We start from the raw sequence: 24136 nt of genomic DNA on the forward strand, positions 1-24136 counted from the left end.
TTATAAAGTCATAAATGTAAAACTTTACCAACAAGAATGTGTCCATCCACACTTTCATTTTTTATGTTCAGTGGACTGTGAATATGGGGTAAAATCTTTAATTAGGCATTAAAATTATAAAGATCATATCATAGGGAACATGTGTACGAAGTTTCAAGTTGATTGGACTTCAACTTTACCAAAAACTAGCTCGACCAAAAACTTTAACCTGAAGCGGGACAGACAGACAGATGAACAAACAGACGCAGACCAGAAAACATAATGCCCTTAAATGGGGCATAAAAAGCAAGACTATTAGTTATGTCTAAAACACGGTTAAAGTTCACATCTGAATAATCAACTAATTAATACAGATTAGTTTAATCCATTAATCCGTTAATCCATGCAGAGATTAAATAAAAGCTGGGTCATTGCCCCATTCAGGGTGTGGATAGGGGGTTATTCATTTCTGCATTCTTTAATTTGTACCCCTCTATAACATGTATTTATATTTTAGCAACTTGTTATTCTCTTTTCTTTATTTTTTTTGCTCATTTCTGTCTTCTTTATATTTTTTGCTCTTTTTCTCTATTCTGTAAACCCCCTATCGGCTATTCTGTTCACCCCCTATCGGCTATTCTGTTAAACCCCTATCGGCATACTCTTAAAACTCCTGTCTTACCCTAGTTTAATTCCTGCAACAAAAAATGTTGAAATTCAAATAGTACAAATGGAAGATAGTCAGCTAAAGTCAGTGTTGTCTATAGATTTATCAGAGTTCGTGAAAAGTGGTGGTCTTCAGAATTTTACCACCAAAATTTGGCATAGGACTAACACAATTTTAGTATTTTTCAATAGAATTAATAGCGAGGACCTGCAGATTTTCTTCAAGGATCACCAGGGAAAAAAAGATTTCACAACCTCTGCAATATTTTTATAAATACAAGTTTTAATTTAGAGTGAAAAGTTTGAAACTGGATATCTTTTGCTTGGCCTATTTAATTCATTAAGGGGTAAGAATATCAAAAGTACACAGGTTAAAAGAACGAAAGTGGGCCTTTAAAGACTTTTTAAAAGGATGAATTATACATCAAATTTCATATTCTTTCACAAATTCTAAATAAATATTCAAATGAAGAATGTTTATACTTTCCAATAACTTTTGCAGTTTTTTCTATTACCTATCATTTTGTAAAGAATTTAAACCTTAGGTTTGCAATACACACAACATTTAATCCTTTTTTTATCGACCATTGCTTATCAAATTAATTCCACGTTACCAATTCTTGTCTTAAAATACAAACGAAGACAAACCTGCCAAGAGTTGTCTAAACTTGTTTAAATTACACATTCAATATTTCATAACTCGTCTCTTGAAAAGTTTTTGGTCATAAGAAAAAAATCAATTTGGATTATAAATACGAACTACCTTATCTATACCTTATTCAAGATTTAAAGTTAAACATGTGTTTGATATTCATGTTAATGACTTTAGCAGACCACTACCCTGGTAGTAGGAAATTTTAATAGTGGAATCAGGGGGTTTCACCATTTCCAAAATCCTGGACCTAAGTACAACATGAATTATAAGGATTCATTGAAAACATTTTTTTTTTTTAGAAAAAAAATAGTCAGAAAATAAAATGTACTTTAGTACTTAAGGAACCTACAGAAAATATCTTCTAACATGGAAATTAACAAGCAATGTTTTACTTAGCATTTATAAACATTTATTAAACAAGAATGTGTCCACAGTACACGGATGCCCCACTCGCACTATCATTTTCTATGTTTAGTGGACCGTGAAATTGGAATAAATTCTCTAATTTGCATTAAAATTACAATGATCTTATCAAAGGGAACATGTATACTAAGTTTCAAGTTGATTGGACTTCAACTTCATCAAAAACTACCTTGACCAAAAACTTTAACCTGAAGCGGGACAAACGGACGGACGAACGAACGGACGGACAGACGGACGAACGGACGCACAGACCAGAAAACATAATGCCCCTCTACTATTGTAGGTGGGGCACAAAAAATGACAATAAATAAAACTTGTAAAAGTTGTGTCACACTTGCTGTAGACACTGTCAAGGGCTAGAGTGGAAATGTAATCATCATAATCAGTCAAATAAGAAATCAATCATCATAATCAGTAAAATAAGAAATTAATCATCATAATCAGTAAAATAAAAAATTAAACAAAAAAAAAGTTTTTTCAATCTTGATTCTGATCTTTTAGTCATACAAAAAAGTTTTATAAAATTCAAATTTATTTATTTCACCTCTATTCAAATTTGGACTATGTATAGGTTCAAATCAGAGATTGATTGTTTCTTGCTTCAAATTGAGTGGCATATATTTCAAATATATATTAATTAATAACAAGATCATTGTTACCTTATAATTTTGTATTGCTTCCCTGCCTCCGATTTCCAAGTTAAATCCATTCTTTAAATATGGTTAATACTCCTATTGGACCTGAAATTTAAAATAATCATTTAATTTCACTTCCTGTGATGTAGAGAAGTGAAGAAAACAAGCTACTACAAGCTACTGCAAGCTACACATGAATCCCGCCTTTATGTTTAATAGTTAATTGACAAATATGCGTTTACAATTGTCAATATCTAATATAGGCATGTTGACATAATCTTATAGACACATATTAAATACAGACAGATTTCTTTAACCTTTACAAATCTCGTTACTCAATGGATGTTATGTATTTAAATACACATTGCTGAGGAGTGATGTTATATGTTTAAATACGCATCTCATTCAGTCAAACACTTTCAATTATCAAACGTGCAACAACAAAAAAACTTTATTTTTTTTCTAATTTTCTATTTATTTCAACACATGTTCAACTTATGAAATTTAAGGTGGTAACCAACACCTTGACTAAAATTGATTCGTCCCATTTAATTTTTTAAAATTTTGACAAAATGTTTACTTTGACACTTTCACAAAAATATATAACTTTCAAAAAATTTCAACCAACCACTTTATCAGAAAAATTTCATTGGTTATATAGCAGTTTGACAAACCCAACAGCGGGCTTATTTTAATCACTAAGAACTGTAATATTTCAAAACAATACAAAGTTATTAAAATGTTTAGTTGATTCTTACAGAGTTTGGCGAAGCCGGACAACAGCTTGGTGCTTTACAGCAAGGGGTCTGGGGCCGCTTCTTTGGAAAGCCTAGCTGGCCTGTCTAAGACCATCATGAAATGATGAGTTTATTTACATACGTTCAGGGATAAACGAAGCCATGATATATTTTGTGAACATATAGTCCAATCTGTATGTTTATATAACAACCCAGACATTGGAAGCCATGATATAACATAGTTTAATCTGTAGGTTTATATAACAAACCAGTCATTTTTTCCTAAAAATTTATTACCTCATTATTAAAGAAAATAAAAAGATCATTTAATATCAGGTACTGTGGATTCATTATTATTCCTTGGATACCAATTTTCGTGGATTTCGTGGGCAGAGTCAAACCACGAAATTAAATGTTCAACGAATGATAATTTTTCTATAGATTTGTATGCAGACTTCAGCAAAACCACGAATTTAAATATCCATGAATATGCAAGTTTTTCTTAATCCACGAAAATTGGTATCCACGAAAATAAATGAATCCACAGTACATATACAATGAGTTTTGTTAACAAGGCTTCACACATTACACACTGTGTATTCATTATTCTAATGCAACATTGTTTGCAACGTTCATTTTGATTGGATAACATGAACATTGGTATAGGAAGATATTCATTTTGATTGGATAACATGTACAACGGTATAGGAAGATATTCATTTTGATTGGATAACATGAACATCAGTATAGGAAGATATTCATTTTGATTGGATAACATGAACATCGGTATAGGAAGATATTCATTTTGATTGGATAACATGTACAATAACCCCATCACTAAAGACAGACCTCTAAACAAGTCCATTCAAAGTCCAATAAACCCATCACTGAAGACAGACCTCTAAACAAGTCCATTCAAAGTCCTATAAACCCATCACTGAAGACAGACCTCTAAACAAGTCAATTCAAAGTCCAATAAACCCATCACTGAAGACAGACCTCTAAACAAGTCCATTCAAAGTCCAATAACCCCATCACTGAAGACAGACCTCTAAACAAGTCCATTCAAAGTCCAATAAACCCATCACTGAAGACAGACCTCTAAACAAGTCCATTCAAAGTCCAATATACCCATCACTGAAGACAGACCTCTAAACAGGTCCATTCAAAGTCCAATAAACCCATCACTGAAGACAGACCTCTAAACAAGTCCATTCAAAGTCCAATAACCCCATCACTGAAGACAGACCTCTAAACAAGTCCATTCAAAGTCCAATAACCCCATCACTGAAGACAGACTTCTAAACAAGTCCATTCAAAGTCCAATAAACCCATCACTGAAGACAGACCTCTAAACAAGTCCATTCAAAGTCCAATAAACCCATCACTGAAGACAGACCTCTAAACAAGTCCATTCAAAGTCCAATAACCCCATCACTGAAGACAGACCTCTAAACAAGTCCATTCAAAGTCCAATAAACCCATCACTGAAGACAGACCTCTAAACAAGTCCATTCAAAGTCAATAACCCCATCACTGAAGACAGACCTCTAAACAAGTCCATTCAAAGTCCAATAAACCCATCACTGAAGACAGACCTCTAAACAAGTCCATTTAAAGTCCAATAACCCCATCACTGAAGACAGACCTCTAAACAAGTCCATTCAAAGTCCAATAAACCCATCACTGAAGACAGACCTCTAAACAAGTCCATTCAAAGTCAATAACCCCATCACTGATGACAGACCTCTAAACAAGTCCATTCAAAGTCCAATAAACCCATCACTGAAGACAGATTGATCATGCACATCATTTATAATCATTTTAGGGCCATTCAAAGTATTTATCAAGATAATATAAAACCAATGAACAAAACCCATCTATATATAATACACTGTGAAAAATCTGATCTCAAAACTATGCACATTTATATGAGTACTATTATTTCTTTGTATTTATTCCCGGTCAATTAACCATGCATCCATATAAAGGACTTTGTTATATCAAGTTTAAATGCCGAATTATTAAACTGATGGTTCTATTGAATAATAATACAACCAAATTTAAATAGAATCCGTCCTATACATCTTTTATTTACTGACGGTAACCCAAGCAGAACAATCATCGCTTCTTCAATGAAGGATAGAACAATGTTATAAACTGCACTGATATCAGGTCAAAGGAAACCACAAGAATTTTCATGGTATAATACATCAAATATAACATAGTCGTTGATGATATTGACATGATAATCTTCAATGTTTGAGAAAACCCTACGAAAATTTACCTAATTTTCTTTATAGTCTTCTGCCTTAACCACAAGTCCTACAGCAATTGCTTGAAAAACTGCTTTCAGGCTTGTAAAATTCTTCTCTTTAAGCCAACAGAAACAATCTTAAATTGAACTTTGGGCTTGAGGACTCGAAAGTTTATCTTGAAGGCTGTCTTTAGGAAGAAATCTTGAGTTTTTAGAAAGTTCTTTGCCCAATTTAGCTTTAGTTTGACTTTAGCAGCTGCTTATATTTACAAGTCAAATCATCCAAAACATAGATAAAAATAAATGGGAAATGATTCCATGGGGACATAGATGATGCCCCTGCAAGCATATAACATTATAACTGGACATCACTCAAGAACTAAAAAAAGTTACGCTACCAAAATAGGTACTTGATCTGAGTTTTGAGGTAATATACATTGTTCCTAAGTTTATCACATTTGGTTCAGACAAACGTAAGTTGGGCCAGGTGAGCTGAAAATAGAGATACCTTACATACAAAAGACAAAATTGAACAGAGGACAAACAGGAACATAAGAGACAAGATAAAAATAGAGAAGATATTTACATGGATTCTGAGGTGGCACTAGCAAAGTATGAAGGCCGGGACAAGTGCAATACAAATATAATTTACTGCATTGCTCAAATCCCAACCATTACACCAGGCTCATCACAGTCAAACCTGAATCACATCAGAGAAATTGTCTAACTGGACACAAAAAACAAAGTACAACAATTGATTGTCAATGAACCTAGTATTCAATTCTAACATCAGAGTAATTGTCTAACTGGACACAAAAAAAAAAAGTACAACAATTGATTGTCAATAAATCAAGTATTCAATTCTAACATCAAAGAATTTGTCTGACTGGACACAAAAAACAAAGTACAACAATTGATTGTCAATGAACCAAGTATTCAATTCTAACATCAGAGAAAGTGTCTAACTGGACACAAAAAACAAAGTACAACAATTGATTGTCAATGAACCAAGTATTCAATTCTCACATCAGAGAAAGTGTCTAACTGGACACAAAAAACAAAGTACAAAAATTGATTGTCAATGAACCAAGTATTCAATTCTCACATCAGAGAATTTGTCTGACTGGACACAAAAAACAAAGTACAACAATTGATTGTCAATGAACCAAGTATTCAATTCTAACATCAGAGAATTTGTCTGACTGGACACAAAAAACAAAGCACAACAATTGATTGTCAATGAACCAAGTATTCAATTCTCACATCAGAGAAAGTGTCTAACTGGACACAAAAAACAAAGTACAACAATTGATTGTCAATGAACCAAGTATTCAATTCTCACATCAGAGAAAGTGTCTAACTGGACACAAAAAACAAAGTACAACAATTGATTGTCAATGAACCAAGTATTCAATTCTCACATCAGAGAAAGTGTCTAACTGGAAACAAAAAACAAAGTAAAACAATTGATTGTCAATGAACCAAGTATTCAATTCTCACATCAGAGAAATTGTCTAACTGGACACAAAAAACAAAGTACAACAATTGATTGTCAATGAACCAAGTATTCAATTCTAACATCAGAGAAAGTGTCTGACTGGACACAAAAAACAAAGTACAACAATTGATTGTCAATGAACCAAGCATTTAATTCTAACATCAGAGAAAGTGTCTGACTGGACACAAAAAACAAAGTACAACAATTGATTGTCAATGAACCAAGTATTCAATTCTAACATCAGTGAGGTCCTGTGAGCACTAAAGGGTGAAGAGAATCGTAATAAAACAATAATATGTATTTTGATCGGTATGTTTGAACTTGGGATTGGAATTATTTCCCTTTGTTCATGATTGCACATTGTAGTTATTTCCCTTTGTTTGTGATTGCACATTGTAGTTATTTCCCTTTGTTTGTGATTGCACATTGTAGTTATTTCCCTTTGTTTGTGATTGCACATTGTAGTTATTTCCCTTTGTTTGTGATTGCACATTGTAGTTATTTCCCTTTGTTTGTGATTGCACATTGTAGTTATTTCCCTTTGTTCATGATTGCACATTGTAGTTACTTCCCTTTGTTTGTGATTGCACGTTGTAGTTATTTCCCTTTGTTCATGATTGCACATTGTAGTGATTTCCCTTTGTTTGTGATTGCACATTGTAGTTATTTCCCTTTGTTTGTGATTGCACATTGGAATTATTTCCCTTTGTTTGTGATTGAACATTGTAGTTATTTCCCTTTGTTCATGATTGAACATTGTAGTTACTTCCCTTTGTTTGTGATTGCACATTGTAGTTATTTCCCTCTGTTTGTGATTGCACATTGTAATTATTTCCCTTTGTTTGTGCACATTGTAGTTATTTCCCTTTGTTTGTGATTGCACATTAAAGTTGAGCCTATTTTTTTTATAACAGATTCAGAGAAAAGGTTTACTTCACAAACATATCATAATTCATGTACACATTATATTGTCAAGTTACTATAAATATAACAGCAACAAACTCATTCATGTCATAAGGCCAAAAAAAATATATGTCTGTTTCCTGTTTCCCCGACTGACCCTGACTCAAACCCCTCGACCCTAGATCTTTTTATTCAAATCCGGAAAAAAATCGTTTCTGGTCCGGAAAAATTCATTTCCGGTCCGATCCAGATCCGTATTTTACTATGCCCAAACAATCAAAATGGCTGCTCCCAGCACAAATGTGCTACAATTAAGGTTAAAAAATGTCAGCACTGGGAGGATTATTCAATTTAAGCTTCTTTAAAGGGATTAAATCATTTTGGGGTACAGGACCCTAACCAAACATGACATGTAACCGACTGCAAATCTGACAGGGAGTGCAAAAATAAAAAAAAATAAAAAATAAAAAATCCCGACCTACTGACCCTGATTTATTTGCCTTGGAAGCAGGAAACGGAAATATATTTTTTTTTGGCCTAATTCAAAACACTTCACACTCTTTGGAATTAATATAAACGGGAAAGCTTTAAATATAGATTACAATGGCCGCACAGCCAGCTTTAACAGATTAGAATGGCCACACAGCCTTTGTGGCAACATGTTATGCACTCAGAAGTCTGGGACAAAAGGTTGATATTCAGGGTTCGACACTAACGGTAGTCCGGTGCCCCCCTAAAATCTAGGAGGACTACCAAAACATGGTTAATCAGTAGTCCTGTGGACCACCTGGAAATTTGTATATGGTCTGGCTATTTCAATGCTAAAAATTGGCATAAAAGTCCTCCCAATTATGTTTACATTTTTCAAAGACAGTGATGGCATTTGGAAGAACGTAAATTTTATATTATCATTATGAAAGCACTTTTAAGATCCAGATTTCTGATCAGAATCTTCACAGTGTTTGTAACACATGGGATTTTCAATGTAAAATGAAAATGTCTGATAACCAAAATGTGAAGAAACTGCAGATTAGACAGCAAAGGTCAGCAATAAAAACGTAGGTGTCAGAGTTAAAAAAAAAAATTACTTCCAAATTTTGGAAAAGAAAATTATTATCCCTAAATAAAGAAACAGGAAGAGGTAGTTTGAAAAAAAAGCCAACAATATTTTTTGGTGGCTTTCTTATTAAAAAAACCCATATATGCATGTCATTCAAAATGGTATTAAAGGCATTTTGTTTTAATAATAATGATAATAATAATAATTCTTTATTTAAAGAGGGTTACACAGTTAACTGTAAAGCTAATCTTCCCTGAGGCCCTCATGAAATACAATGAAATATAACAAACAATTACAAAATATCAAACAGACACACATACATGAACTATTAAATATTCAAAATATTAGGTAAAAGTTACAAATTCATATATGCCATGTATAGTATTGGCATCAACAATATCATAAGTTTGAGTAAATGTGTGAAAATTATTATGCATATAAAAAATGCACAGCTTCTTAATGTTCCATCAAGTAATTTTTTTAAATCTTTTTTTAATGAGCTTGTACTTGAGGTTGATTTTTTCAGGGATATTGGTAAGTTATTCCATAAAATAGATCCTGAATATATAAAAGATTTCTTATAAAGCTCTGTTTTGGCTTTTGGAACTTGTAAATTTTTGCAAGAGGCATTTCTCAAACAATATTGGTTTATTTCTGGCATTTCTTTAAACTTTTCAGGGAGATATACAGGCCTGAGGGGCTTCATTCTTAAGGCATTTATGCATCAAAACTGATTTGTGGTTTGAGATTCTGCTCTCTACTGTCATCCATCCAAGCTGTTTAAACAGTGGAGCTGATGATGAAAGTGGATCAGCATCTAAAATAAGTCTTGCAGCCCTTTTCTGCAATTTTATTATTCTGACTAGCTCATTTTTAGCACAACCAATCCAAATAATACAACAATAATCTATCAGTGGGAGAATATAACCATTATAAAATAATAGCAACATATCCACTGAATTGCTTTCAACAGTGATGATGAAGTTGACCTCTAGTTCACAAACAAAGACATTGTATCGCTACAAGAAAAATCTTATAAACTGTTTGAAGAATTATTGAAAACTTTGACTTATTTTTATCCTTTTTTTCTAAATAATCCTGGAATAAAAGGTCAAATAACTCCACCTAACAAGGCCTTAGAAATTGTCTCAGATTGCAGATTTTGCATTCATTTTTCAAAATTTTCTGACGGTAAAAGTTCAGGAGTAATAAAATTAATTCACTGAATGTCAACTTTAATTTATCTGAACAAAAAACCAAAATATTTTCAAAACTCAAATGAACATTTGTGTGCTTTTCAGGTGCTCAGATGGCAGGAAATTGCATCTTATTTTGAAAAATTTTCTTGGGGGGGCATGCCCCCAAACCCCCCTAGCTAGTTCGGGCCGCGTTGCGACCCTCACCGGTGATAGAGGTGGACTACCAGGACTACCCAAAAATTTTTCTTGGTAGTCCTCTGGACTACATCACCTCTAATGTTAGTGTCAAACCCTGATATTGTTTCTGTAACAAAGTTAATCAAACAAATGGTTACATTTACCACACATGTCAATAGTTAACAAGTCAAATATACAATTAATAAAATTTTACTGAATGAAAATCTATTATAACGTTATTGAATACCAAGGAAGACTATTGTTTGAGTTATTGATAAGAGTCAAGACGTAAGAACAGTATACCTTTGATAACTATTTACACCACTGAGTCGATGCCACTGCTGGTGGACGTAAGAACAGTATACCTTTGATAACTATTTACACCACTGGGTCAATGCCACTGCTGGTGGACGTAAGAACAGTATACCTATGATAACTATTTACACCACTGGGTCCATGCCACTGCTGGTGGATGTTTTGTCCCCGAGGTTATCACCAGCCCAGTAGTCATCACTTTGGTGTTGACATGAATATCAATAACGTGGTCATTTTTATAAATTTCCTGTTAACAAAACTTTGAATTTTTCGAAAAACTTAGGATTTTCTTATCCCAGGCATAGATTACCTTAGCCGTAATTGGCACAACTTTTTGGAATTTTGGATCCTCAATGCTCTTCAACTTTGTACTTGATTGGCTATATAAATATTTTGATATGAGCGACACTGATGAGTCTTATGAAGACGAAACGCACTTCTGGCGTACTAAATTATAATCCTGGTACCTAACTAATTATATTGGTTTCAGTCCTCAAGTTCAACTTTTAAAATCAACATGCTTCAAGCCAGAAGTCTCTAAATAATTTATCCCTGTTTGGTTCTTTTAGAAAATCTGTCGATCATCAGAAAAATATAAAAATACCAAAATTATTATTATTCTGATGCAAATTTTCTGTGGTCAGAATCCTTTGAACCACAAACAGTCCAGGACTCTTCTTGAGCTCAATTCTTAAAAAAAAAACTTTAGAAAGATACTATAAATCATTGATTTATTTATTTAACAAGCCTCTAAGCCAAATCAAAAAAATAATGTGTGTTTCAAATTTCCCTACCTACCCTTTATTTTAAGCTAAGAAATAGCCTCTATGGTCGGGTTGTTGTCGCTTTGACACATTCCCCATTTCCATTCTCAATTTTACCTTAAAAGTTTCTTTTTGTAATTTTTTCAATAAGGAGTATCGAGGTACATGTACATGTATCAAGCAAATAAACCTTGAACTCTAGTATATAATATGATCTATATGGAAATACCCAGTTTGGCAGTTATAAATGTTGGTAACCAATTTATATATAGAATGAGTTCTATACATGACCATGATGATACAAGAAAAACAGAAATTTAAGTAATAGACCTCACTAAATTTTAGGGGCCATTGGTGAGTGGACCCTGCTATAAATTTCAAAACCCTGAAGAAAAAAAATTAAGTTACCAGTTTCAATATTGGTTAAAAAAAAATTAAAAATAACAGTACTTTAAATTTTCAGGTGTTCAAATTTGCTTTAAATAAATATCAAAGGATTTTCAAGTGAAATTTAAAGGTGCAATATAAAACACTAATATAAAGAATGCAAAATGAACACTTGAACAATTTATGAAATGTATGTCAAAATAAAATTTAGGATATCAATTTCTGTTTTTATTACAAGCCATGTCTTCTATTATTCTAGTTTATAAATGTTTAACAAGTCATGGCAGTCCTAGAAATTGGGATTTGATGCTTACAGAAAAGAATTGATGATTCTGCAGATTTTTCTTAGGAATGTTCATCAAAATTAACAAAAATTGAATATATTTTTTACAGGACATGCAGTCTTCACGCTGAGTGGCAGCCCTGGCAACCCAGGCTTGTAAAATTGCTCTTGGGCCTGTAAAAATCATATCTACAGGCCAACAGAATCTAACTAAACATTTTCAAAAATTGAGCTCCGGGCCTGTAAATTTAGCAGTTCATCGTGAAGACTGGACATGTGATGTGGGTCCTGTGTTAACTAATAGGAGTACTATAAGATACGTATTATGAAAGCAGCTGGGATTTTTAAAAGTTTTGTACTTACCATATTATGTGATAATTCCACTGTACACCACTGTACGGCCCGTAACAGGGGAATACCTTGGTTGACCAGTCCTATAACATACAAATGTATCACATAAACCTTATATCAACACACTGTAAAAACTTCCAATACTATCCTGACTTTTTATTTATACCTCTGAGGGGTTCAATCAAGGGCTTCTATTGACAGTTACGCTTTAAATGAGGCACACATAGAGGGAATTCAATAAAAGTTCATGAAGTTTGAAAAGATAAGAAGATTAGAAGGATTTGTTTACCTGTACAACGGTTTAAATGACCTTAAACACTTTTTTTAATGGACACTTTTTAAATTGTCCTTGGTCTTTTAGTCTTGAATGAAGAATTGTCCCATTGGTAGTCATATCACATCTCCTTATATTTAGGCCAGGATTTTTTAATTTGTTGGTTTACGGATCCGCCGACCCGATTTTGCTGATTTCCAGAATAAAAATAAAATTGACTTTTCATGCTTTTTTATTCCCGCCGACCCTAACAAATGCATTATCCCTGAAAAATAATTAAAATGTCCTTTTTTTATGAAAGGAAATGCATAAATCACTTAATACAGAAGTGATGACACTTTCTGTTGTGAAAAAATGAAACTTTCAGTTTACGCTTCTAAAAATAGACAAATCAATTATTAATGACCTTGAAATATTGTTTGCGCAAATAATTTTGCGGAACGAAATCTGTGTTTAAAACTAGTTACACAATAAGTTCGTTTCCTTTATTTGTCACCAGTCCGTAAGATGCCTGTTCTCATAGAAATAGACTTGTCCAAATGTGGACAGGTGGAAGTTCAAGACACCGAGTAAAAGTTCTGAATTTTAACAAATCATTTGAAATTTTCTTGTTTTCATAGATAATAAAAAAATATGTTCCATTTGGATAAAAAAAACGGGAATGCATGACAACTATTATTTAACCCGATATTCTCGTTTTTCCAGTGGACGAGTCTATTACGTTTTTGACACGCGTGTTGAAACTTATTTTCGTACGACGTTTTTACATTTTTATCTTTATCAGTTTTCGTGCTAATTACTATTCACCAAGTTTTAATTAAGAGCTACCGACATGAATCTCTTTTTCTTGTTTGTGAAATGACGATTTAATTTCGTCTATGTCCATGCACCCCTTTTTTATACGTCCTTGAGCTGAGAAATACTATTTCATCGAACTAAAATTTAAGAATGATGACAAAATAGTATGACAAACATATTATTAGAAAGGTGAAATATATATATATTTGTTTTGCATATCAGTTTTATGTCTTGAAAGATCTTTTTTTTTCTTTTTTTTTCCGACCGACCGACCCGACTTTTTCATGGAGAAAATCCGTAAACCAACAAATTAAAAAACTGTGGCCTTATATACATTTAAACAGTATACTCAAAAGTACAAATAAAAAATTTCTTTATACTTTATCTATTATGACAATTCATCATTAATGAAATATTATTTTATCAAATATTGGCTTGGAGGCATTCAAAGATACTGTTAAATACCATACCTATATCAAAGAGAAATGCAATCCTAATAGCAACTTGTGCAAGCTAAAATTACTTTGCAGAAAAGCTTGAATAGACTACCAGTACATGTATTTTATATAACAGACTTTTGACCACTAAGTTCATAATTTTACGACACTCGAACAGGTAACAAACACTTGAGCAAGTAAATAAAAGCTTTTAGTAGGTGCAAATGAGGGGGGTATATGTTGTATGTTTTCTATAAATCATTGGAAAACAAGTTAATTTCTCTAAATTGCACAGTTAGCAACATATATATTCCAGAGTCAAAAGCAGGTAATGTGAAAATAGTCTATTGTATATTTATTGAAGGAATGCCACCAAACAATGTATCAATTGTATGTGACCTGCTGTTTTCATAAGATAAGTATATATAGGTAAATAGAAATGATGTGATTAGAATAAGTAGCTATACTTACTATATATAGGTAAATACAGGTATTAGATAACCCTATAACCCTAATCAAACTAGAATTACAACGTAATCACTACACGTGATAAGAGATATATAAAAACTAACACAAACTGATAGCGTCTGGTTTCCTGGGAGAGTAATCTCCCTTGTATCAATGTGAAAGTTCTGCTTTATCTCTCCGTTGGTGATAAGTAAAATGCTGTTAAATTTTAACTGTTACCTAGAAGCTTGTTCTACAATGAGTGGCCGTGATTGTAGTCGGGATAGACTGGCAGCCAATCGCCAACCAGATAGGCTATGGAAATAAATGGTCAAATAAACCGTGTGGAAATCTATGGTCGTGCGTCAAAATCTCCAACGTTTAGATAGGCTATAGAAACAGGTTGATTTATCTAACAATAATTGCTTCAAGTTTAGACAACTTCTCCGTTTAATTTTAGAACTTCTTGAGTAAGCAATTTAGGCTTCAATACATGTATTTTTTAAACCTTTTTTTTTTTAATGAATCAAAAACTCAAATGGCAGAGTCAGATTACAATTTGATTAGAGCAGTCATTTGAATGGTAGTGACACCTTTACTTAATCAATACTTAAAGGAAAATCTATTTATATAGCTATTTATCGATTCATGGAAGAAAAGGTGATAATCTTTTGATTTTTACCAATATGCAAAAATTATGAATATGATTATCCATAACCCTATTTTTTCATAAGTAGCCATTGCAGTTTGACAAATCTTTTTTCTCCTTTGCAACTGAGGAGGTGGCTTTTGACTTACATTTTGGGTTCTGTAAAATCTAAGGACTTCACAATAACATAATATATTTAAATTAATAAGAAATTAACAGGGTTCAACCGTACCACACCAGACTTAGTGAACAAAGTCACTTTAGAGAAAAAATCCAAGGAGAAGTTTATGTCACACTCTATTTTCAGTAAAAGTTCCCCAAATGTTGCCTCATGATTTGCGAAAAAATCTTGATCCAAACGTAAATGACCCGATAGTTGACCAATACTTTAAATGTTTTCCCAAATTCAGATTTGATTTGTCTGCAACATTTTACTTTAACAGTAACTCAATTTTGCGATATCTGTTTCTACTAATTTATACCGCTATCTTTGTTATTGAAAATTGTAGATGGCGCTCTTTTATCATTCAAAACTTAAATTACTTACTCATTCCATATTGATAAGCAGTTTTAATTCAGATCATCTTATATACTAGGCCAGGGTTTTTTAATTTGTTGGTTTACGGATTTTACCAATGAAAAAGTCGGGTCGGTCGGTCGGCAAAAAAAAAGAAAAAAAAATATGCTATTTTGTCATCATTTCTTAGATTTTAGTTCGATGAAATCAGCTGTCATAAACATCGCATGACATTCTAATAATTTCCCGTAAACAAAAAATGGACGGGGACTGCACGGATATCGTCATTTCACAAACATGAAAAACAGATTCGCATAGCTCTTAATCAATTCCCGATAACTTGGTGGGCTTGGTGAATTACGATCTTCAAGCACGAAAACTGATAAAGAAGAAAAAATGTAAAAACGTCGTACGAAAATAAGTTTCAACACACATGTCAACAAACGTAATGGACACGTCCACTGGAAAAACAAGAATATCTGTTTAATCTGTTGTCATGCATTCCCGTTTTTTGGACGATATTTTTTTATGATCTATGAAGCAAGAAAATTTCAAATGATTTGTTAATATTTAGTACTTTAACTTGACGTCTTCTACCTGTCCACATTTGGACAAGTCTATTTCTATCAGATGATGCATCTTATGGACTGATGACAAATACGGTATAAAACGAATTGATTTTGTAATTGGTTTTAAACACAGGTTTCGTTTCGCAAAATTATTTGCGCAAACCACATTTCAAGGTCAGTTATAATTGATTTGTCTATTTTTAGAAACGTAAACTGGAAGTTTTATTTTTTTCACTACAGAAACATTAGAAAGTGTTATCAATTTTGAAAGTGATTAATGCATTTCATTTCATAAAAAAACGAGTATTTTAATTATTTTTTAGGGATAATGCATTTGTTACGGTCGGCGGGAATAAAAAAAAGCATGAAAAGTGAATTTTATTTTTATTCTGGAAATCGGCAAAATCGGATCGGCGGATCCGTAAACCAACAAATTAAAAAATTCTGGCCCTATACTAATAAATAACAAAATTTTATGCTTCATTCAAGTTTTCATGTTTCTCTTCAAATAATGCATACTATGAAAACTGGACTTCGCTTCTATTTTAACAACATACATAGTTAAGTAGTCAGGCGGGAACCAGCACAACAATTTTTAAACTTATCTTTTTTGTGGAGTCTGCGACTTGACGCAACAGCGAGACAATCCTTCATTCCGTTGTCAGCGTCATCCACAATTATTCTCTCTGTGGCTAAAGTTTTGCAAATTTTATTAAACTCTGCTTTAATTTCTATTCAGGCAAAAAAAAAAAAAAAAAATCTGTTACAGGTTAAATCATCAAAATAAATAGGGTAGGCAGGTCGGTATTTCCATTTTATTTTTTGCACCATGATCTTGAGTTGTGCGGTCTGTCTTGCCATGGTCTGAGTTGTCCATGGGCTGAGTTTACCTGTATTTTAAATGATTGGATTATTTCCCTTGGTTATTATTTGGAAAACAAGAATGTGTCCCCAGTACACGGATGCCCCATCCGCACTATCATTTTCTATGTTCAGTGGACCGTGAAAATGGGGTTAAATCTCTAATTTGGAATTAAAATTAGAAAGATCATATCATACAGAACATATATACTAAGTTTCAAGTTGATTAGACTTCAACTTCATCAAAAACTACCTCGACCAAAAACTTTAACCTGAAGCGGGACAGACGGACGAACGAACAGACGGACGGACAGACCAGAAAACATAATGCCCATAAATGGGGCATAAAAATGGCAGCGAAGTTTTTATTTCATTACACAAGTTGTGAGTTTCCTTAAAAGTTGTCATATTCACAATTGTGAACATTGGGATGTATCAGGCAATTAATTAAATTTATTGGCAACCCTTACTTCGCTTTTGACACAAGTTCTATTAACTTTTATCACTTTACGACAGAAATAAAATGGCTTAGGATTGGTGCTCAAAAAAGGGTCGGTCGGGTAAACGTAAACAGACATAATAATATATATATTTGTTTGGCCTACAACAGTTATGAGAAATTCAAAACATATTTTTGTTCAAAAAAAATCTTTAGTCATATCTTAAAACCTACATGTACATTTAGCTGGACATGGACAACTGTAGTTCTTATTGTCCTTGTGATATTTTATTTTTGAAAATTTGCATACAAAGATACAAATGTAATGATAAATGATCAAAGTGCTTGTAAGCACATATTGTCATATGGGTTTCTATTTTTTTCAGCGAACATTGGATTGTATAAAGCAGTGGTTGTAGTTGATGTTATTGTTAAAATAAAATTAAAATTGGAGTTATCTTCCTTTGTAGTTGTTTAACCCTTTCGCCTCGGTTTACCGGGATTCACGCTCCAGACAGCTGACGATGAGTCCCGTTTTACCGGGATCAGAATACATCTTTTATATTTCCCGCTCAAAACAGTGCAAACATGAGTTATCTTTCTTTGATGAATACCCGGATGAAAGTGTAAACATGCGCTTCTGTTTGTTGAAAACCGTGTCAAAATCAGAGGAAATTTACGAGAATTTGAAATGAGGGAACATTTTTTTTGAAAGAATATGGAAGAATTAAAGCCAAACTAATATACTTTTTTGACATAAAATGTCGTTTTATGTACAAAACACTTGGAATGGACATCGTTCAGTGTGAAAAATTTGTACAGCCTTCTAAAATTTTTCAAAATTTTGCCGTTTTGGGTTAAAAAATTACGATTTGGGGTCAAAGAGCAGAATTTTGAGAATTTCACCAAAATAATGCCGAAAATTTGAAAATTTGAATATTTAATGAAGAAAAAATTATCAAAACATAAACAAAACTGTGAACTCGGTATTAGTGAATGAAATAAATACACAAAATAACTACAAACAAGTTTTTATTGACATTTATTATGAAGATCTCCCAATTGAGTAAAAGTAGCCAGGGAAGCCATCTTCTCAGAGGAGCTTGTCTGGGCAACAATCGGTGAAAGGGTTAAATTAGTTTTTAAAATTGGAGTTATCTTTCTTTGTCCATAATTGTAGTTGATTCAAATACAGATATTGAACTTCAGATTCAACTACAATTATGTACAAAGGAAGTTGATGTACATTGTAACTCCAATTTAAAACAAGAATGTGTCCATAGTATATGGATGCCCCATCTGCACTATCATTTTCTATGTTCAGTGAACCGTGAAAATCTCTTATTTGGCAGATCATATCATAGATAACATGTTTACTAAGATTCAAGAACTTCAACTGTATCAAAAGCTCCCTCAACCAAAAATTTAACCTGAAGCGGAACAAACGGACGGTTGACAGACACATAGAGACCAGAATACATTAATGGGTCATTATAAAATAATTTTAACAATTATACCACATATCTAAGGTTGCATAACTCTAGATCAGTTGAACTACAATGTAGATCTGTATTTTGAGGTAATAAACATTGTGTACAAGTTTTAGCTCTCAATGTAGTCTACTGAAATGGTCGCCTAGGTGACTTCATAAGCTGATTGGCGACTAAAAATTCATATCTGGTCGCCATTTGGGCTATATATGAGAATATTGAAGATCTGGCAGCATGACATTTTCGAAAATTTGCCCTGATCATAGTCAGGTTTAAAAAAATTGTCTTAGCACTTGACAGCAACACAGATTTTAAATGTATTTGAAGCACCTTTTGATTTAAGCTTGATCTTATCAGCGCCTTATGAATCAGACAATTGTAGGTTATTTGTAAGCATTGACTGAAAATGGCACAGATCCATCTATTTTCTTATTTTGCTCTCAGTCACAACTTAGACTATTGCATGCCTTAAAGAGAAACCCATTAGCATTTGCAGATGGGCCAGTTCTGGGATATGGTTTTCAACAAATTTGTCATGTGACTTCCCATGTGACAAAAATGAATGCTTAAATTTCTAACACATGTTGAGTAAACGGGTGAAAAGTTTTATTTTATACTGCACAACATACATGAAATATTTGGAAAATAAAAATCTAAAAGTAAGGTCACCCTCTCTCAGTCATACGGCAATCATGATTATGTACTTGCGGAACATTAATTATTTCTATTCTACCCTACAAAATGACGTTTATGAAAGTGCTGGAAACTTTAAAAAGAGCAGGGATACAGGCATGCCTTCTATCAGGTAAATGACGTCACAAAGACGTGCGAAATTGGCAATCTTTTCCACTGAAAGAAATAATACCAGAAATGACCCATTGTGTTTATTTAAAGCACATGATCGAGCCTCTTTCTCGATTTCATCAGTTAGTGTTTCCTACAGGTGGTTTTGGCGTGTAATGGCGCCCTGCCGCGATTTCTCGACGCCCTGCCCTTTTTGGGAAAAAAATTTGGCGCCCTGCCCTAGTTTTGTCGAAATTCCTGACGCCATGCCTTTACGGTACTGAAAGACATATTTTATAAATACCGCTCGAGTTATTTCCCTTCAAACGTAAACAAAAGTTCACAAGGACGCCATTTTGTAATCGATTTCGTAATCAGCTGATTAGCAAACTGCAATAGATTGAATAGTGAATACAGATACTAATCACGCGTCTGATTGTATCCCCAAAGTCCGAGAAACATCGTTTTGCCTGGAAGATTAATGATATGACATTGTTTTGACAAGAAACTAAACCGGAAAACGATTTCAAAACATCTATTGCTTAGATCAATATTTTTGACAGCTGATAGATTTCTAATTTACATAATATACATTGTTTGCATGGTTGAACAAGCCAATGAACGGCGATCATGAGACATTTGTCAAAGTGAAAAGTAAAAATTCTTTGCAAACTATTTTTAAATACAAATGCTTGACTGTACCTTATATGAAATGAATAAAAATCCAAACTAAATTATTAAAAGCAGAATAATCCAGAAAATAAATGAATTCCTTGATGAAATGTTGTCTTTTGTTTACAAACATGTCACATGATCATTTTAGGCGGGAACGATACTTGGGAAAACACCTAAGTAACAGACAACTATTTCTGGCTATTTATAGACATTTAAAACAAACAGCTGATATGGTAGTGCCATGAAAGTAGTAAAACTTGGTGTATCTATATTAATTTAATTTGGAAAAGGGTGTAGAGGGGAAGGGGTTAATTTGTAAAGTTATTTTTTTTTTGTAATTTACTAAATTTTGGTTACTAAAAATGACCAGACAAATTCTTTAAAGTTAATCATTTTAAATAGTCCATTCATATTTTAAAAAAAACATCCAACCTATCACCCTGATCTTTTTTATGGAAGTCTGGCTTTGGCAAACCAACATTTTTTTTCAATGTGGTCCCACATCAAGAATATGATAGACCCAGAAAGAAGTCTGTTACATGTACAATGATGTATATATTTTGAACAATAACTATTAAGAGGTCATTAAACTAGTATTTTTTAAATGAATCTATTTTATAGAAATTGCCTGTTTATGTTAAGTAAGTGCCCTAAAATTGTTGTCCATCGCGCTTAATGTGCCCTCTGAGCTAACAATTACCCTGCCCTTTTTAAAAGCTGCAGGAAACACTATCAGTAAACAGATGAAACAAGGACGAAAAATATTGTTCTCATAGTGTACGACACAGATTCAATAAAATACCGGCTTCAATCTCGCAAATGATTTCAAATGTTCACTTGACCTATTGGGCAATCACCATTTATAAAGGGGCATAACTCTGAAATGGCTAAAGTGACGCCTGTGTTATGCGGAAATAAGCATTGTGTACAAGTTTCATATAATTTGAATGAAGCAATCTCAAGTAAGGAAACAGAAACCCATTTGGGACATACAGACCGATGTATGCATTACTACAGACAGACAATGGTAAAACTTAATGCCCCCCCCTCCCGATATGGTGGGGGCATCAAAACATAAAGGACCAATGAGCTGTGCCTATGGTTCCCCATGTATCTTTTATTATTATAACTTATCTTGACCAGATGACCCCAGTTCCATTGATGTATTTTCCTTAAAACAGTTTGATAATGATGCATTAAAAGGAAGGTCTAGAACGGTAAAGAAATAAAATGCAAAATGAAACTTTAGGCCTCGCAACTTATTTTACCAACATTTAATTAAATTTTTGGAGAAGCTTAAAGTCCTTTGACTCCACACACTCTATTAAGCCTGTACAACATTTAAAAGTCAACTGATAAAGTTGTTCTAACTTCTTTTGAAATGACCACATGGGTGTCCATTGTTCTCCTTTTTCCTCCGAGGGCAAAACGTATTTACTAGCACAATTACTGTACGTGTCCGCAATATTTTTATATACAGGAGGATTACGTTATAACTTATGTCTGAAATACTTCACACATACTTAACTGTTGTAGCTTTTTTCAATGTGACGGTCATGCCGTTCCCAAAAATGTCGCATGCAACCCAATGTCACCTGTTGAAAAAAATGCAACTTTTTAGTAAAATTACGGTTACAATTAGACGGGGATCATTGTTTAATTATAAGGTCTTGATAACTAACCTCAGTTTGATTGATAACAGTTGCCTAAACTTACTTTTATTTAACTTATTTACTTTCCCGCGAACTTCTTCTGTGGTGATAATGGCGGCCTTGACATGTGCACTTCAATCCCACAATGCAAATTTGTTGTTGTTACCTGGTGAGGACATTGGGGCGGGAAATACAAATTATAAATTTCCCAATGGATAAAAGTAAAACTGAGGGATAAAAAATTAGACGGGATTGGCAAAATTATTTCATTTTTGCTAAGTATAAAAAGAATTCACATCTAAAACATACTCACTAAAACAGTCTTATATCGAAAGAGGGGACAAGACTTTCTGTCAAGATGATTTTTTTGGGCATGTTCACTGTTCAATTAAACTTTTTGTTAAATGTTTTCTTTTTTGAAAATAAATGACTATTATTGTGAAAAAAATGACAGCCCTTGTTGTATATAATACCTCATCATTTGTAATTGTTTTTTTACACGGCATGCCTCATTTTAATTCGCTGTTTTAAGTTTTCTCAAATAAGATTATTTAAATTTATGTATCATATATATCTAAATTATAATATCTGTTTTGAATAATATAAAAAAAAATTATATCCCCTCCTGCCTGTTTTAAAACTTCATTGCAAAATACAAATTGTTGTACAAGTTAGGGTTTTGTTTTTAATATACTGACTCAAGTTGTACATTTATACAGTTGATCATTCATCTAATGAGGGGGGCCCGGGGGGGGGGGGGGTGGCAGTGGCCCCTATTACCTACTACCCTATCCTCAAACTTCTGATTATTTTCTCCTTTACTCTCAATTCCCTCTCTCTTACTCCATGATGAACATCAGACAACAACTAAAAGTGTAGCATATCCGGCCTACTTTTATCCACATTCTATACTAATGAGGGAGAAAGGGGGTATAGTAGTTTCAGTCAATGTATTGGAACTTGTTCTTGATGTATTTAGAATTTGTTCTCTGGTTGGTTTTTTTTTTGCGCCGGAAATAAATCACTTTCACTTTTTACACAAACACACAAACTGTAAACATATCCTTCAATTATTCGGGAAAATCGTAAAGATAATAAGATGTGGTATGATTGCCAATGAGACAACTCTTCACCATAAACCACGCCATGGAACTTAACAACTTTAAATGACAGTTTATACAGCATAAAATTGAGAATGGAAATGGGGAATGTGTCAAAGAGACAACAACTCCACCACAGAGCAGACAACAGCCGAAGGCCACCAATGGGTCTTCGATGCAGCAAGAAACTCCCGCACCCGGAGGCGTCATTCAGCTGTCTCCTAAACAAATATTTACACTAGTTAAGTGATAATGGGCACCATACTAAACTCCGAATTATACACAAGAAACTAAAATAAAAAAAAGACCATACAATGCCAAGAAAGGCCAGAGGCTCCTGACTTGGGACAGGCGCAAAAACGCGGTGCGGTCAAAACATGGTTTTTTTTTTAGATCTAGACCCTCCCCCGCTATACCTGTTCTATTCTAATGTATTCTACCATGCATGTAGTAAAAGAGGAACGAAATATACCAAAGCAGTGGCGGATTCAGAGGGGGGCGTAGAGGGCGTACGCCCCCCCCCTTTTGCTCGGCCTTTTTTTTTCTTTCGTAAACTTCGTGAACTATGCCGTTTCCCGTGTATTTAATTTTCATGCGACAATTATTTCTTTACTTATAAAGATAATTTTCGCTGGTATTTACTGATTATGTCAAAGTCATGTGATTCGCTATGATGGAGTTGACCAGTGCGTCAAAAAAACGTCACTTAGTCATTTTGAAATTCAAATTACAGTATAGCATTGCTTAGGTTGAGGCCTGATGACAACCACGATACCTTCAAAGCGAATTAGGATTGAGAAAGAACGTAGTGACTTCTATTTCACCAAACAGAAACCCCTCATGAAAAAAAAATCCACAGCAATATTATTTACCTACGTAAACATGTTTAACCCCAAACGCCCCAGCCTATTTTGAAATAACTTGATAGCTGAATAATGATCCCAAGTCAGTATAAGCTCTAGATAGATTTAAAGTCTAAGGTACGAACCATTTGATTTGAGGAGGCAGTCTAAGGTATTTCAGAGAAAAAAATACGACTCTGATTTTTGCATTAAATAAAAATTCTGGCCGTATCTGGATTGAAAACAATAATCTTGTCCACTTTTTTGCTATTAGAAACGATAATTTCCAACATAATTATTTAGCATTAAATGAA

General features: G+C 33.3%; 1 long non-coding RNA gene across 1 annotated transcript; it reads right to left on the minus strand.

Moving 5' to 3' along the window:
* Positions 1-344: 344 nt before the first annotated feature.
* Positions 345-22011, minus strand: LOC143052960 (uncharacterized). Its single transcript, XR_012971310.1, has 4 exons — positions 21945-22011; positions 12302-12372; positions 2383-2463; positions 345-674 (listed from the first exon to the last, which is right to left on the minus strand). It is a non-coding gene; the product is annotated as an uncharacterized LOC143052960 (long non-coding RNA).
* Positions 22012-24136: the final 2125 nt, after the last annotated feature.

The sequence above is a fragment of the Mytilus galloprovincialis genome, chromosome 11, assembly GCF_965363235.1.
Source record: "Mytilus galloprovincialis chromosome 11, xbMytGall1.hap1.1, whole genome shotgun sequence".
NCBI lineage: Eukaryota > Metazoa > Mollusca > Bivalvia > Mytilida > Mytilidae > Mytilus > Mytilus galloprovincialis.